Source organism: Cibotium barometz, chromosome 61, assembly GCF_041138505.1.
Source record: "Cibotium barometz isolate CiBa-2024 chromosome 61, ASM4113850v1, whole genome shotgun sequence".
In the NCBI taxonomy this organism is placed as follows: domain Eukaryota; kingdom Viridiplantae; phylum Streptophyta; class Polypodiopsida; order Cyatheales; family Cibotiaceae; genus Cibotium; species Cibotium barometz.
This window is the reverse complement of record NC_141106.1, coordinates 31929971-31946709: the sequence shown is the minus strand read 5'-3', so window position 1 is coordinate 31946709 and position 16739 is coordinate 31929971. Positions and strand designations below refer to the sequence as shown.

At 48.1% G+C, this 16739-nt stretch overlaps 1 protein-coding gene and 1 pseudogene across 1 annotated transcript in view; one reads left to right on the top strand and one right to left on the bottom strand.

The window, feature by feature from the left end:
- LOC147604766 (mitotic spindle checkpoint protein MAD1-like) overlaps positions 1-16739 on the top strand; it is a 248191-nt gene that overhangs the window by 39535 nt on the left and 191917 nt on the right. The gene's annotated exons all lie outside the window — the stretch shown is intronic.
- Positions 8602-11022, bottom strand: LOC147604779 (uncharacterized; annotated as a pseudogene).

Sequence of the window (16739 nt, the reverse complement as noted above, 5' to 3'; positions counted from 1 at the left end):
CAAAAAATAAACAAAAAAGCAAAATTTGGTCAAAATATACCAATACTTACTAGAAAACTAATTGAAATTAAATGAAATCAACAACATCAAATTCCGATCTAGACACAGTGTCCCTGAGCCCAAAATTTGACTTATTTGTTACAAAATATATAGAAAATGCTACTAGAGGATTATATGAGAATTTTCCTCTTATCTGTCACTTTACTCAAACCCAAAATTAAAAAAATTAGACACAATCACACACAAAAATGCTGTCAAACTAAGAAAATGTACCCTTCCAATTCATGCCCTTCTTTGTTAGGCTCGCTGCCTTACTGCTCCCCACCAATTCGGGGCACTTCATGCCATGGCATTAAGGCTTTTGTGCATGGGTATCAAATAGTGTCTATGCAAGGCTATATAATGTAGCCCTATCATGCGTTCACAATCAATGCAAATGGTAAGAATATGCTGTGCAAGATTGAGGGTCTTGGAGCAATGTGATCCAAGGGCATATGCCAGCAAAGCTTGTGCACTCTCCTCAAAAAGTGTTCGTTGCTTGGTTGTAGCTCGCAAAGAGTTTACATGGGTGCTATGAACAAAGTTGGAGATGTATTCAGCTGTGGCCTCCTTTGTCAGCTTTGTGAACCATACCATGGGTATTGGCTTTATGGGCAGTAGTTTTTATTGGATGGTAGAGGGTTTTCACATGATTGGCAATGGTTGTTGTGCTTGAGATAAGCTTTGTTCAGGTCCCACTTGAGTGCATTGCAATGTAGCCTGGGCTAATTTTGGTTGGCATATTTGTCACTTGGATGGGCTTTGTTGATGGAAAATTTTTTGTTGTAAAGGTGGCTTTGGTTGCCACACCCATTTTTTTATTTCTTTCCAACGTTTTTTGCTAGTTATCAGAATGTTTTGCTTGGGTTTCCCTGCTGTGTTGGTTGGCATAGACCCGTTTATCATCTGCTTTGGGATCCATTTTTGAGTAGTAGTTGTTTGTGCTGCTGAGAGTTTTTTAGGGACCCAAATGTTTTTACATTTCATGGTTGTGCGAGCTCTTGTATTTGCCTAGCTTTCTATATATCTTTGTTGCAAGGTAGAGTGTCCTATTTGTGAGTGTGATGAATGTCCAAAGGTACCTGTTATTGTTTTAGGGATCCACTTATAGGTTTCTTTGTTTGTAGGGGGTCCCATCTATTTAGGAATTGTACCATCATAGTTGTCTTTATCACATATATCTTGCTAAGAAGGTTTAGTCCATTAACAAAAATTAGTATCTCTTGCTTCTCTGTAATCCCTAGTAAATGTAGCCATCTTTGTGGTAGTTTTAGTGAGTGAGGGTTTTCCAAGTGTCTCCCACAGGTTTTCCAAGTGTCTCCCACATGTCATAACTTAATGAATTAACATCCACTCATGTATCTATAAAGGCACATTGAGGTGCTCTTTGTTCAGCAATCTCTACTCAAATGTAAAGACATGTAAAGACATACATAATCAATGCTTTCCTCCGTAATGTAAGGACATACATAATCCATGCTTTCTTTTGTAATGTGGCTGGTTTGTTGATAAAGATGTGGTACCTTGGGATTATGTATGTAAGGACATACATAATCCATGCTTTCCTCCATAATGTGGCCGGTTTGTTGACAAAGACGTGGTACCTTGGGATTAACTGCAATTTTGGCACCTTTAGGAATCATCTTTTGTTTACGTTCTCATTCCTTTCATTCAATTAAGGCCTCCTATTTTATTTTATTTGCTTTGTCCTTATGTGCTTTAGCATTATGGATACACTGGAGCATATCAGATATTAGTGGTTCATGGTACTTCTTAAGCCCACAACCCCACTGATCCAATTGGTCATGGGTTTGCCATCAAGTGTTCCCAGTTGGATAGCACCACTTGTGGACAGGTCGTAGATCACATATGGACATAAACCTTGCTTCTTCAACTTGGATGTATGTTGTTTTTGCGTGGATGCTAGTACCAAATCACCTTTTTGAAACTCTTTATTAATGATGTGTTTATCATGGAATTTTTTGAGCCTTCACTTTTGTGCGTACATGGCTATGACATCCTTCAGTATGAATTTATCAAGCTGTTCTAGCTCGTCTAATCTATGAGAGAATTCATGTTTGTTTTAGCTAGTTAAAGCTAACCATTGATGCAGGGTATGTGATGAAGTAAAGTGACGATTTTGGTTTGTGATTAAAGGTGAATCATATAAGGTTTATATATATATATATATATATATATATATATATATATATATAAAGAAGTGTCCCAGTCACCCCCCCTGAAGGTGTCGAGTGTAGGACTGAAGGTGTCGAGTGTAGGACTGCATGACGAAGAAAAGATTTCCAAGGCTCATTACCAGGGAATAGTCCCCGGATAATGCACTTGGAAATAAGAGCTCTACTCTGCATCTCAGGATCAATAGTACCCAGACCTCCCTGTGACCGTGGCAAGATGCAAGTGTGCCAAGCAACCCGAGCTCTGGTATCATGTGAAGCATCACATCCTACCCATAAATAGTTGCGCACCAAGCGCCTGAGTCTCGAGATCACACCAGGGTGCAGCATCCAACATGAAGCAATGTACCAAGCAGTGGCCAATAAAACCTGATTCACCACAAGAGCCCGGCCAGCCAAAGATAAATGACACGCTGACCAGTGAGTGAGCTTCTTGCGAATGGAATCAAGTACCAGGGTGAACTGCTATGCCGGAGTCACATCCAGGCCAATCTAAAATCCCCAATATCTGCATGATTCACCAGACTGCAACCAAGAGAATCCCTCTGCTATACCCCAGTCAGTGCGTGCATCTGTGCCAGTTAGAATACCTGATGATTTATTCCAATTGACACGAGCACCACTAGCAACACAGAATCTGTCAATCAGGCGTCGCACTCTATCAAGTGTATCCTCAGAAAACTCCATGATCAATAGTGTCATCTGCATACTCAGAGTCCAGTAGCTCAGTAAGCTGTCCCACAGCGATCAGAAGATGTAATCCAGGAATGCGAGTAGACTGAGTTCATATGTAGTAAGACAGGGCCTCTGCAAAGAATAGGAAAAGGTATGGAGCAAGAGGACAGCCCTGTCTGACCGACCTGCCCAAAGTGAAGTGGCGGCTAACAAAACCTCCAATGGTGACCGCACTGGTGGCAGAGCGGTAGAGACCTGAGATGCCTCTGATCCACCCATCCGGAAAGCCCAATCTGGCGAGAGTGCCCTCTAAAAAGTCCCACTCAACTCTATCATATGCCTTCTCAAAATCCAGAAGCAGAACTGCCAGGCTCTGTGAAGAGGTCTTGGCCCATTCGGCCGCAGCATACAAAGTAAACACATTATCAAGTATGCATCTGTCCTGTATGAAAGCTGTCTGAGAACCATGAATGAGTAGAGGCATAAAAGGCTTCAAGCGAGCCGAAATCAAATGAGCCAATAGCTTGTAGGAGGAGAGTAATAGGTCTCCACTGTCGTAGCAAAGTAGGATCCCCCCCTTTGGGGATAAGTGAAATCAAACCAGAAGTCAAAGAAGGGGGCATGCTACACATATCAAATATCTGCTGCAAACCAAGGAGTAAGGGGCGATGCAATAACTCCCAGTAATCTAGGAAAAACTGACAAGTGAGACCATCATCTCCAGGGCAAGAGGAAGCATCCAAGGAGCTGACTGCATCCCGAAGCTCCAGATCTGTAAATGGACGCATAAGGGAAACACACGTGTCTGGATAACCACCAAAGGAACATGAGACCATACCTCATCTCTAGCAAGGGCAATGTCAGGTGTGAGAACATCGGGGATAAAAAGAGCCTCAAAATAATCAGCTGCCAAACCTAACACCTCATCTGGCTGTGAGTACAAAATCCCATCTGAGTGCCTGATAGCTCTCAAAAAAGAGCCCGAGGGACGCTCTCTAAAAGTGGCAAAGAAGTCCTTGTTCATCCTATCCGCTTTAGTAATCCACTGCGAAACAGAAGCATGATAAGTGAACTCGGCACGTCTTTCCAGGACTAGTGAGAGCTCTGCCCTTGCCTCACTCTCCTCCTGAGCAAGAAAGGGGTCATGAGGGTGCTCCTGCAATCGATGTATAGAAGCAAGTCGAATATGAAGACCCTGCTCGCTGGCACTCAAAAAGCGTCTCCGCGCAATCGCATGATGGTGACATGTCTCACTAGAAACAGTAAGGCAATCAGTGATGAAATGTGCGTAAGCCTCTGAATAGATACGCCATGTCCTCCAGCTCGGTGTGCAATGTGTCAGAAGACAACACCACGTCTGGAATCCTGCATCCCCTGCGCGGAGCATCCGGTCTTTGTGCCAAAATGCGAATGGAGACAGGTGCATGATCTGAGAGTGCTGTACCCGGCCAAATCATCATAGAGCCACCGATCCTGGATGCCCATACACCAATGTAGAAGCGATCCAATCTCTCCAACAAACGACCGGCCTGTCTACGAAAACCCCAAGAATACTCCAAAGTACCCTCTGTGTGCAAAAAAGACTGCTCATGCCATGCATCCAAAAGTCTCAAAGCAAACAGCAAGCTGTCCCAAGCATCAATCTCGACTGCAGCAATCTCAGACAGGTGAGGAGGAATGTCAGCGCGATAGTCCTAGGGAGATTCTAGGTTATTAAAATCCCCCCCACAATCCAAGAATCCACAGGTGGCAATACATTCACAATCTCCTGCCAGAAATCTACCCTCAAACGAGCATCCGTAGGCGCATAAGTACATAATAAGCCAATCATATGATCACCAATCTGCATAGAGACCCATATGCATCTACCAGCAATCAATGTCCCGTGATCCCTCACACACGAGATCCAGCGCGGACCCACAAAAATAGCAACTCCTCCACTGCGAGACATCACTCCTGTGGCGGGCTCCCAAAAAGTACATGAATTGCCTGGAAGAATCTTCCCACAAGACTGTGTCAGCCAGGGAGAGTTTGTGCTCCTGCACAAATAAAATGTCGACCTCAGCCACAACATGTCTGTGCAAATCCCGTCTCAAAAGAAGCTTTCTCGCGCCACTTTGGCGAGAAGTATGCAACCCATTGGTATTCCAGGTGACAATATGCAAATCCATCATAACAGTAGAGTAACCACAACTAGCATACATGACACGGGTAACCCACAAGGAGCATACATCTAAGCACGCTGGCTACGCTAGCGCTTGGCCTCCGGTCGAGAATCTGGAGGATCAAACCTCCCCAAGTCTGGAGGAAGCAGGAGAATGTCTCCCCCAAGTCTAAAATCAAGAGCCAAGGTAAACCGTCTCTGTACATATGAAATAGGGCAGCTTAGAGTCTTGGAGATCCTCTTCACTGGCCACTGAAGAGTCTCTGAAGGAGGAGACCAAGAGTCTGCAAAACCAAAAAGCACAGGTAAAACATATTTGCAAAGACCATTTTCTCATTTCACCCTGCCAATGCAGTGGGTGATCTCGGATACTGAGATATCAGTTGCTAGTGCAGGCGCCTAGGATGTGAGGCGCTGCAAGATCTGGGTGCAAGTGAAAGAAAGGACCGAATCCTTTAACCAATCCTCATGTCCCGTGAAGGGTAGGAGGAAGGAGAGAAAGGGAGTCCTCTCTCGCTGCAGAGTAAGAAGAGTCTGCTGCCGTGAACAATAAACTCTGACCTCGAGGGGGCCAGAGTCATCCGCGCTAACACCTGCCACATCAAAACGCCATGAAATGGGCGCACTATCCATAAATAACTGCAACACATCTTTCCCCACTGGGGGAGCCTGTCCCTGGGCTGGCAAGGCCATCAAGGCCTGAGAGGGCCGTGCAGACGAAAGTACCGGAAAGTCGATGTCCATCGCACCAAACCCAGCAAAAGGAGGTCTAGGTGGTAGCAGAGGAGGAACTGAAACATGGACCTCTGGCGGTGAGACAACGACCAGGGAGAGGCAAAGGTCCTTCTGAGAGCCTTCCTCTGGCACCGTGGGAAGAGGAGGGTGAAGATGTCGCGGCTGCTGCATCTGTCGCTGATAACCAGAAGTGGGTGGGGCATCCCTAGGGCGGGTAGCCCTAAAGTGATGACGCCAATCAACAGTGCACCAGTCCCCTGAATCTGAGGGGCGAGCAGCTCTCGGCTGCTGGGGTGGCGGCTGCTGCTGCTGCTGTGGAGTGCGGGACTACTGGCACTGCTGCTGTGGAGTGCGGGGCGGCTAGCGGGTCTGAGCCTCCTATCGGTGGCGTCGAGCGGATCGGGGGCAGTCGCGAGCTAAGTGTCCGAAGGCCTGGCACCGCAGGCACTGATCCGGGCGGCCAGTGACAGAGACCCGCTGGCGAAAAGAGGAGTCCCGCCAGAGAAACTCCACCACATCAGGAAAGACCGTGGAAGCTGGAGCCCAAACCTGAATCCTGGGGGTGCCCACACTTGTAACTAAGGAACCAGGAACGACCATGCCCATCCGACCAGCAACTGTAGAGATAAGATGGCGGAACTGAAGAGGAATCCCAGGAAAGGCCACGGTGACTGGAAACCGTGGAATGTCAAATCTAGAGTCGAAGTCCTCTGCGGTGAACTCCGGGTACCATTCACGCAAATGGATCGCTCTAGTGTCAGCAATGATCGGGGAGCGTTGAAGAAGAGCCTGGGCCGCTGCCTCGTCGAACAAGACAGCTCTGAAGATACCTCTCCCCACTAACTCAATGTCAGCCACCCTCCCGTCAGGAGAGCGAAGAGCTGACTGTAACCAATCACGGACCGAGAAACGAGAAGGAGAGTGGCCAACCATGCGGCCCACCAAAGTCCGTCCTGCTAGAGTCCTGATGGAGGCATCAAAAACCTCAATCTCCGCACCAGAGACGGAATGCTGCCAGACGATCAACGGTGGGGTAACTTGAGCGGTACCCTGTGTCGACGGGGCGCCAACCATGGCAAAAGATGCAGGAAGAGCAGAAGATGAAGCCTTGTGTGGACTGCAGGGAACTCCCGTGGAGAAGCCGGGGAATGGCGATGAGAAAATATGAAACTCCCCCCCCCCCCCCCCCCCCCCGCCCTCTCTCTCTCCCCCTCTCCCCCCACCCCCCCCCTCTCTCTCTCTCTCTCTCTCTCTCTCTCTCTCTCTCTCTCTTTTTTTTTGCGAGAAGAGGTGGGCTGGTTCCCATTTCATTAATTCTTAAAGACATATACAAAACGGCCTTGGGCCCACATACACAAGATCAACCTGGAGTAAAAACCTCCATAAAATATACAGTAAACTCTGGGAGGAAAAGCTCCAGAGACACAAGGATCCAATCATACAACAGGGAGTATACAAAAGGCTTCAGAGAAGTGGTAAGGGAACAAGGATGACCAAGTTCGAAACCGAGAAGACAAAGTCCTCCCAACTGCAATCTCCAGATACGCTCTGCCACACTGTAAAAGCCCACTGTGCCTGATCTGAAACCACATCCCAGGGCCAAAATACCCTGGTCCAAGACTGCCATCCAATCAGAAAAGAACCTGACATGCCGAGACGACAAATCCTGAGGAAACCCACGACAACTGCGGGAAAACCCTAAAAATGCTCATGCGGGAAATTGCGGGTAACTATCGTGTATGTGCTTTACTTTCTCGGGTTGGAGTTTGTTAGGGATTTGTGACGTGGGGTGCAGTTGCTTGGTTATCGCAGTTTCAGGGCCGTCATCTCTTCTTTGAGGGTGAGGACTTCGACCCGGTTTTCAGGCTAGACACTGGGCCTTACCATCGGGGCAGCCTGGATATGATCCCCTCAGTAGTCAGGGACACTGCCGATCAGTTTAGAGAGCCTATATTCTCTACGGTTGTGAGCATTTCTCTCTGGTGTATCTGGAAGGCACATTGCCTTCATGTTCTCAGCGATCAGCATCATACGACAGTAGCAGACACTCTGCGCCTCATCTGGTCTGAGTTGGTACACACCTTGAGGAGTCAGTGGGATGCTTCACAGGGTGACTCTAGGGCTGCAGAGCAGAGACGGTTTGACTTCTTGCATTTGTGGGGGAGGTCAACTATGTTTTTCCACATCTCTAGTGGTTCCATGATCTGGCATTACGCAGTTCCACAGTGGTTTCTTCTCCACTCCTCACATCAGCCTCCATGAGGCTCCCAGTTTGTATGTAGCTTTCTCTTGATGGGTACTGCCATAGTGCTAGGCTTTTTGCAGTCTATGGACACACAGTACGTTATAATTTAGCCCTGGTTACTCCAAAGAGAGAGAGAGAGAGAGAGAGAGAGAGAGGAGTCGGGAGCCCTAGCGATGGGGCTCCCTGTGCTCCCCGCTCGCTCCCCTCCCGCTCTGCTTCTTCGCGGTCCCTTGCCCCTGCGCCTCCTGCTCCCTGCTTCGCCTTCCTCGCGCTGCCCTGTTTCCCTCCTTTGCCCTCTTTCTCTTCGCGCTGCCCTGCTCCCGTCTCCTCCCTGCTCGCCCGCCTCCTCTGTCGCCCCGTCTCCCCCGCCCCCGTCTCCCCCGCCTCCGTCTCTTCCCTCTGCCGCCCCTGTTCCCTCTTCTGCCCCTCGCGCCCACCTTCCCCTTCCCCGCCCCGTCTCCTCCCTCTGCCGCCGCCTTCCCCTGCCCCCGCCTTCCCTCTTTCCCCTGTTGCTTGCGTTTTGCCCTGCCCCCGCCCCCGCTTCCTCTCCCTGCAGCCCCCTCCCCCGTTTCCTTCCCCTAAGGGGGGGAAAACAGGAGCTTAACAGTAGAAAACGGGAGCTAACGGGGAGAAAAAAGCTAAGGCTAAAAGGCTGAACAACACGAAGGAAAGGCTAAGGGTGCACGCGAAGGCTGGGGGAAGGGGTGAAGGGCGCGAAGAAGGTCGCAGCCCACCTGATGCAGCGACTACCCTGAAGAAGCACGACATTGCAAAGCAGATGGGGTGCGAGGGCTGGGCTCAGAAGAAGACGCAGGGCAGCAGGCCGTCACGTGCAAAGTAGAGCAGCCTCTCACGCAACACACAACAGGGCATTCGTGAAGAGCAAGCCGTCACGCACAGCAGGTTGCATTCGTCTCTCTCTCTCTCTCTCTCTCTCTCTCTCTCTCTCTCTCTCTCTCTCTCTTTTTGCTGCAAAACCACTGGGCTTGTACCCTTCATATTACTTAAAGCCAAAAAGGCTGAATATCATAAAGCTGTGAGGGAAAAGTACCCAGAAGGTAATACAAAAAGTGAACTGGGAAAAGGGAACCAGGAGAACTGGCTGTGAACCCTGCTGACTACATAAATCTGCCCGGTATCTCCCGGCGATGTAGCCCCAGAAGCGCCCACAACCTCTCAATGCTCAAAACTCCACAGAACACCTGCCTGCACCACCAATCAAATCTCCCAGGGAACTCTAAAACCATGATGCTGTCCCTCCAAGATGTCTCTGAACCACTCGGTAATAGATCTGGACTTGATACCAAGGAAGCTGGAAGGGGCTCTGGCATCCCATCTCTGAAAGGAAGATGGAAGAATAGTCGAATCTTCCAAAATAAATACCATAGGGATGCACTAGAAGGAACCTGACACTGACCAAAACAACTGACCTATGGCACTGTGGAACTGATGCGAGAGCAGGTCAGCAGCCAGACTGCCAATATGATTTTCTGCCAAGAAGGATACCTGCTCATGAAAACTGTCATAGACTGTCACAATGTCCCACTCTCTGTCGTGCCTCGTCTCGAACATAACTCCGAACATAGGAGAAGAAGCCGAGCCCTGTAGAATAGCTCCCCCCCTAGAAGAAAACTGCAAGAACATCATCTGAATCTGAAGGGGGCCATCTCTCAATCTGCCATTTGGGCTCCTCCAAGGGCCCAGAGAGAAAAAGTGACTAGGTAGCCACTGAGACAAAGGCATGTCGGACTCAGAAGAGAAGTGAGAGGGAGGAGAAACAGCTCTGACAAACCCAAGGGGTATCATCATAGGTGTTTCTCCAACCTCTGCCGGTCTTGTAGCAAATGAAGCCGGAACCTATGAAGGCAACACTGATGAAGGGACCTCTGCTGAATCTCCAAGGGTAACTCTGACCGCTGTGTCAGCATGGAGAATCTCCTCCTCCTGTGGTCTCTGCGGAGGCTGCTCCTCCACTGCCAAACCGGGCTCTCTGCCGTCATCCTGTGCTGTCACCTCAGGAGGCCTACCTAGAGGCTGCTCCTCCACTGCTGCCCTGTCCCTGCGGCGGTAGACCTTCCTCTCTACTGCCTGTGGCCTCTCTGCCATCTTCTGACGTCGGGGCTTGGCCAAAGAACGAGCCTGACCCCCTGCACACTGGTGCTGACTGTGACCCGACACTGCTGTAGCATAGGACATGGCCTCCCTAGGCCGGGTCTGAGGTGGCTGCTGAGGCTGTCTGTCTTGCCCTAGGTTGACCTCCCCAATTTTGAGATTTAGGACAGTCTTTTACAAGATGTCCTAAGGAGTGACATCTCAAACATTGGTTTGGTCTACCTGTGACAACCAAGCGCTGGGTAATAATCAAGCCCTCCCACTCGAAGCTGATAGAATCTGGAAACTAAACAGAAGGGGAGACTCCCACCATCAAATGAGGCACAGATGCTGAAAGGTGCATGGAATCTTGAAAAGGAGTGCCGAATACCGAACCAAACTGTGAAAGCACCTCTGACACTCTGAACTCAAGAGCCAAGTCCGGAAAAGAGAGCCTAACCGGAAATCTAGGCACCCCACATCTGTCCTCAAAAGTAGTCATGTCAAAACCTTGGTACCACTCTGAGAAGAAGATCAGCTTGTCGCCAAAGGAGAGAGGAGAACGACCAATGAGAGGGGCAACGCTTTCTTCGGATGAAAGCAGGACCATAAACGTACCCTTCCCAAGAAGAAGAATGTCTTCAATGCGACCCTCGCTAAGACTAAGGGACGCCTGAATCCAATCCTTGAAAGCGCCTACAACGCGACGATAGCCAACAATGCGGCCAATAATAGCTCTAGAGGAGTATTTGCTGATCTTGTCAAATATTGCCTGTTTGGTGACATTAGAGAAGAAAATAGGTGCCATGCTGAAATGAACCGCTGCCACTGCTGCTGCTGCTGTCCTGCTGTACCTGGATTTTATTTTATTTTTTATTTTTTTTTTGGGGGGGGGGAGCAAGAGAAGCGGGAGACGAAGGAGGAGGAGGAGAAACAGGCGGGGGAGCGGAGGAAGAAAGAGCAAAAGGGAGAGGGGGAGGAAAGACGAGAAGAAAGAAGAGGGCGCGGGAAGCGCGGGAACAAAGGAAAAAAGGAAAAGAAAGGAAAGAGGGGGCGGGATAAAAGAAAGAGGGGGCGGGATAAGAGACAGAGGGCGGGCGGAACAAAGGAGAGCGGGGGCGGGAAAAGGAAAAAGGCCGGGGGGCGGGAACAAAAGAAAGACGGGGGACGGGGGGCAGGAACAGAGAGGGGGGACGGGGGGAAAAACGAGCAGGAGGCGCACAGGGAAAGGAAGAAGGGGGGGAGGGGACCAGCGGGAGCAGAAGGGGGGGCAGGGCGACCAGCGGGAGCACAAGAGGAGCAAGGCGACCAGCGGGGGCTGCAGCAGCGAACAAAAGACTAACCTGAAGCTCTCGCGCACACACAGACGGAAGCGACGCGCGCCATATCCACGCCTTATCGGTTCGCGTCGACTCTCTCTCTCTCTCTCTCGAGCTCTATCAATATTTCTTTTACCGTTATAGGTCTCGAATTTGGTGTCTTTGTCGCCCGCCTTGAAGGTTCGCTTCCTGCGGGACGAACGTTCCCTTGATGATGAAGAAGATGAGGAGTCATCGTGCTGGTAGCGATGGCTCCTACGTGGGCGTCGCTCTCTTCCATGGCGGGATCTTCTTACCTTGCGCAAGTTGCACTCCTTGTTGGATTCCAAGCGCCGATACTCCGGTGTTGCATATGTGCATGTCAGTCGTTCGGCTTTTCTTCTTGGAGTCTCCTCTTCATCTTCGTCATTCCATTGATCCTCTTCAAGAGAGGGGGGAAGTAATGGCCCAGCCGCTACTTCCTCCTCCTGCTTTTCTTTGCGCACGCGCTCCAATGCATCACGCACCTCCAGGATGGTGAGTATATCCCGTATCTCACCCAACTCTCCACGAAGGGCTTGCATTTCCGCTTCATAGCTTGAATTTGCAGCCATCTTGACGGTCTCCAAGAACCCTCCTCTTTGAGAAAAGAGAGAGGTGACCAAAGCTCTGATACCACTGTCACAAATCGGTAGCTAGCGAGACCCAATTCGAGCAATAAAATTAACAATTTAGCTACTTTTTAGAGCTATTATGCTTGGCTGAAATTTAAGAGTATTAAGAGAAATAGAGAACGGAGAAGAGAGGAAATGAGAAGAGAGAAAATAAGACACCGACACCACACTGGGGACCGAAGATGGGCCGGTCCCCCCCTTTTGGAGATTGTATTAATCAATAGAAAATACAATTTACAAGCACAAAGCCGGGAAATTGGGATAGCCCTGCTAATCCCCCTTTCCAATCTTGATTGCTCTAAGTGCCCAGCACCTAGACTTTACTGTAGCAACCGCCTTCTACTATCTCGATGTCTTTGTGAGAAGAGTGCCCAGCACCTTCTCTACTTGCAACGCCTGTATCTCCCAATTTGAGGCTCCGAATTGAGAGCTTTCAGCTCCCAATCGATCTCCCTTGCGAAAGCAACACTTGGAATCCACTTTATAGCCTTTGTACGCGACAAATCTTCCTCAAATCTGAAATTACAGCTTGCTGCAATTTTCTGCAGCTTGCAGTAATTTCCTGCAGCAGTGAATATTAGGGTTTCTCCGCAATGAAACCCTAATTTCCTTGCATAGGGTTGATGGGGGAGTGTTTCTATGCTATAGAGGGGCTGTTTTGGCTATGAAATGAGGCTTAATTTACTGCTGAAACCTGAAAAACAGCAATGGAGAGCTGGAGAAGATGATGATAAAGCTTTCCGTTAAAGCTTGAGAGCTTCAACCATGAGAGAAGGTGTGGGAGAGAGAGAGAATGAGCTCCTTAAATAATGCTCCCCCCCTTCCCTACTTCAAAAAGAAGAATTGGCCAAGTGTCAACTTTCCCTAGCATTTTAAAGTACTGTCACAAATTTCTATTTATTGAGTTAAGTGACTTTAAGAGGTGGTTCCCACGCAATTCAAGCGTTTAATGTAAATGGACTAAAACTTGGCCGACCGACCAAATTTCATCCTCGTCAAGACTCCCATCTTAGCTCTGTGCTTGCGCTACGTATTTGTATCATCACAAATACTTTCTATTTTTAGTAAGTATCTGGTTCTCGTAGATCCATCAGATACACTTCATTTGAGTATCCCGGGCTACTTAAATGCTAAGGTCCCAGACCTTTAGGGTTCCCAACCCTAATTCTATCTTAGGGTCCCTGACCCATTAGGGTTCCAAACCGTAACTACTTAGGGTTCCTAACCCTAACTTACTTAGGGTCCTAGACCCTTAGGGTTCCAAACCCTATCTAAACTTAGGGTCCCAGACCCTTAGGGTTCCGAACCCTTTCTAAACTTAGGGTCCCAGACCCTTAGGGTTCCGAACCCTCTCTAATCTTAGGGTCCCTGACCCTTAGGGTTCCAAACCCTATCTAGCCTTAGGGTTCCAAACTCTAACACATTTGGTTCCCCAAGATCCATCAAATGTGCACTAAAAATACACGTGTATTTTCTATTTACACATTCATTAGTTAACTCACATGCAGAGACAACTTTAGAAGGTGTTTGACATTATCCTTAACCAGATTAGCTAGTCATAGCTAAAAAGTTACATTTCCCCTCACTATTATTCAACTGCCCTTAACTGAAAGGCTTCTAAATAATGTTGTACAAGATGGGAAAACTTATTTAATTCTTGGGTATCCATCCACTTTGCATCCAGGGGAGAGTAGTTCTTAAACTTAACTAAGAAACGGCGTGTTTGCTTTCCTCCCTTGAGAACACGATCTTGATGAGAAATTATTTGTTCAGGCTCGAGAACTTCTTCTAATTCATTGACACTAGAAGGTTCTTCCGAAATAGGCTCCGAAGGTGGTTCACCAACATAAGGCTTGGAATGTAGCTGGAGCATTTGTGAGGCCAAATGGCATCACAAGAAACTCATAAAGTCCAAAGCTGGTTCGAAAGGCTGTTTTATGCACATCCTGAGGTGCAACTCTAATTTGAATTTTCAGCTTTCCAATGATTGGTGTAACATGTGCGGCTCCTTCTTGGAATGCTGAGCTTGCTTCGATTGGCACTCCCATGCTAGAAGCTTGAAGCTTCAATGCCTCAGCCATCTCTGTAGATATGAAATTATCCGTGGATCCTGGATCAAAAAGAACTAAGGCATTCTTGCCCTCAAGTTTGCCCCAGGCTTTGAGAAGCTGCCTCCTTTGAGGATCCATAGACGTGTTGCCCTGCACATCCGGCACAGCATTAGATAGAGGCATGGCCCCGCCATCCTCAATCTTTTGCTCTTTGCCCTTTAGGTGTGGGCAATCCCTCTTCATGTGGTCTTTGCTTCCACAATGAAAGCACTTTCCCTGCTCCTTGTATTCTTTAAGCTTCGTAGGACCAAAAAAAGTTGAAAGACTCTTACTATTGGTCTTCTGCTTCTTGTTGGAGCCATTTCTAGGAGGTGTTCGCTTGCTGAATTTCCCTGTTTTTGCTGAATTTTCAGCCTTGGATTCTTCATAGATAGCTTTTCGTTTAGCACGAAAAGTGTTAAACTCTTGCTTCCATGGTTGTCCCTTTGTATGGAGCTCTTCCGCCACCATGGCAGACTCCATCATACACCGTAAAGACTTGTTTGGATACACCTTCAAGCTCTTTCGAATGGGTGCATGCAAACCCGATTTATGTGCCTCCCTTGACACGTTGGTGTCATTGTCGAAATCCATTGCTTTTAAGCAAGTGTATGTGTGTTTGTGCATCAAGTTGTACACTCACCCCGTGCCCAAGCATGCCTGATGCCTACCAAAATTTTGGCAGCGCTTCCACAGCCCTGTGAATATGGCAAAATGCGGCAGAGCTAAAGCTCGGCAGACACCCCCCGGGTACCTGTACTAAACTACCGCGGCGCTCGAAGGCGCAAATGTATGAATCAAATCGAACGTGCACCTACCGAGAATGCCGATCGAGTACTTGTTGGCGATGGAAATGATCGTAGCTGACGTACTGCGCATGCAAAGTGCACCCAAACTCACTAGAGTGTAAGCTCTCACTCTCACTAACCTAATAGAATGAAGTTAAATGAGTTATTTGGCCTCTTCTTTTACTTTTCTATCTGCGTGAACCCGACTGCTCTAAAAATTCACTTTTTGTGAATTTTGACATGCTACTCTGATTCCCCTCATGATTCTAAGCACTCCCATCATGTTGGATTTTTAATTTGATGATCCCTTCATCGCTAACTCATGAACCCAACTTGTCAAATTTTGAACTTTGGGGTTTTTGATGTTTGTTTTGACACTTTTGTCCATGTTAGTCGATATTATTGAAGTCCTCCGACACATCCCATTCGGCATCGAGCATAGGATGTATCATTGTGGATAGCAGTGTGGGATTGCATCTATTGCTCAGTTACGCCGTTGAGGCATTGTATTGGTCTATGCGTAGTGGTCCAGCCACTTTCAGTGATGATAGTTCAGTTCACTTGTTGGTCGCAGACAGTTTGCCAAGCAATGGGAGATTCCTCAGGTTGTACCAGCAGTGGTTAATGCCCCAGTACCAGATGATGGATTAAGGCAGGAGATGAGACAAATGGTGGATTTAATGAAGAATCTTAGTCTAAATTTGCTAAGCAACATGGGAAACTTTCATGGATATGGGAAGCAGTCCAATCAGTCCAACAATGATGGTGGACAAAATCATAACAAAAAGTGAAAGAATATACCCACCTGCTACAATTGTGGTGAGATTGGTCACATCAGCCCGCATTGTGATAAACCAAGAAGGATGGGAGGAGACATGTATCCCTTGCCAGCACAGTTGCCGAATAGGGCAAATGATTATGGGATAGAGATTAAAGGAGAGGCCAGTTCAAGTGGGTTGACTGCAGCAGCAGAGAAGGGATACATGTCTCGGCGCCATCTCTCTCTTCTCTAGCTTCTCTGCAAGCTCTCTCTATGGCCGAATGTATACTTCTCTCTCTCTCTCTCTCTCTCTCTCTCTCTCTCTCTCTCTCTCTCTCTCTCTATCCAAGAGATGTTGTGGAAAAGCTCGATGGCAAGGAGAGGATAGGCGGAGTCTGCTAGAGGAATAACAAAGGGATAGGAGAGGTGGGGCGGAGTCTAGTAGAGGGACAGGAGAGGAGAGAACAGGGGAGGCGGCAGGAGAAAGGAGATAGGAGAGGCGAGAGGAGAGAGAAGGGGAGGGCACCTAAGGCGAAGCTCCTTTATTCAAAGTAGACCCATGTGCTCATGAATGTGTGTGTGTGTGTGTGTGTGTGTGTGTGTGTGTGTGTGGCTAGACTTGGAGATTGTGCCTTCCCAAATATGCAAAATTGTGTTCACTCCAGATGGTCCATAGGGCCCAATATCTCACCCAAAATAGAAAAAGTGAGTATTGGGACAAAGTTCTGAGATGTCTGCCAAAGAGCCAGAAATGTTTCCCAAATCTATGAGTTGGGAAGCGAAGGCAAAGATAATCAGAAATACGCCTGAGGAGGATCCTAGAACAAGGACAATGCCAAAGCAAATGAGGAATTGTCTCTGAAAGAGCCATACATCTTAGACAGGTGGATGATGCAATATGGCGTCTTGCAAGTGTAACCCCCACTGACAATCATATGAATCTTTCCGAGCCTCATTGCGACAGTCTGTATATGCTGCTTGCCTT